We start from the raw sequence: 1,250 nt of genomic DNA, 5'->3' as shown, positions 1-1,250 counted from the left end.
CTTAGCAGCTCATCCTACACTTAAAAGGTTTAACTTTTCTCAATGTTATCAATAGCTGAGAACAGCAGAAAGAGATGATCATCAACACAAGATTATAATATCTACTCTGGCTCTTCAGTGGCTCTGAAAACGTGCAAGTATGGTTGGGGAGATGGAAAATAATATGAAACACTCACTAACAGCATGTAGCGTAGAAACTTAGAAAACCACTGTAGTCATTGACTCACAGATGGTCAAATGAACAACATGTTTCTATTCCTGTATTTAATTAAATCTTAATTATGCCACCAACAGGGTTCAAAACAGCATTATGAAACAGCTTGCATGAATACCAAAATACGATTGGCTGACGAGACTTTGAACTTGTGTAATTATCTTTCCCCAAAAGTGTATACGTTGGGTCTATAAAGCCTCTTTGCCAAACAGCCTATTGCACCACAGCACATGATTAAAAATAAATTCATGTAAAATACACTCAGTTAAAGACATTGAGCTGATAAATTTAGAGGCAGATTTTGAATTATCAATGAACCCAGTTGAAAGATGCCAGGAATTGGAGGGGGTCTTTCCAAACCTCCAGCATGCTCTAGATGAGGCCCTTCACGGAAGTTTTGCCTCTTACCTTTGCTGGTCTGTGGATAAAATGGACCCATAATAAAATCAGGCAACTCTAATTTAATTCTTCCACCAGCTGATCACGTGAGTTAATTAAAAACAGCCGTTTGAAATATTCCTTTGAATTGTCTTTTTGTTGTTGAAAGAAGGCCCTTTATTGAAAAGAAATATTCTGGAGGAAATTTTTTTTCCTTCATTTTTAATATGCCAGCTAAAGCAACAACAACAAAAACAACAACTTGTAGATGTGTTTTCCCAAGAAGCTTAGTTTTTGTGGTAGTTCCCAGAGTAGGGGACTGGGAAGGAGGAAGGGAGTTCCCTCCTAAATTCAGCCCCCAGACCGTTCTTCCACATTTTAAAGCCATTTCAATATGCTTTTCCAAACTGTCCATGGCATTTCTCTTTGGTGTCAGCTCCTTTAACAGAAAACCTAGCCGCTTCAGTTTCAGACTTGACATTCAGAGCAGGAGTTCTGTAGCTCTTTCCTCCTTACAAGCATTGCATGGAAGGGCTGAGTATCTGACAGCAAAAGAGCAGTGTCCAAGATGCCTCCACCTTACAAGCCATGTGTTCAAGAAAAATATATATATATATATATATATATATATATATATATATATATATATAAAATTAAA

The sequence above is a fragment of the Oxyura jamaicensis genome, chromosome 7 (assembly GCF_011077185.1).
Source record: "Oxyura jamaicensis isolate SHBP4307 breed ruddy duck chromosome 7, BPBGC_Ojam_1.0, whole genome shotgun sequence".
Classification (NCBI taxonomy): Eukaryota; Metazoa; Chordata; class Aves; order Anseriformes; family Anatidae; genus Oxyura; species Oxyura jamaicensis.
This window is presented reverse-complemented; position numbering follows the sequence as displayed.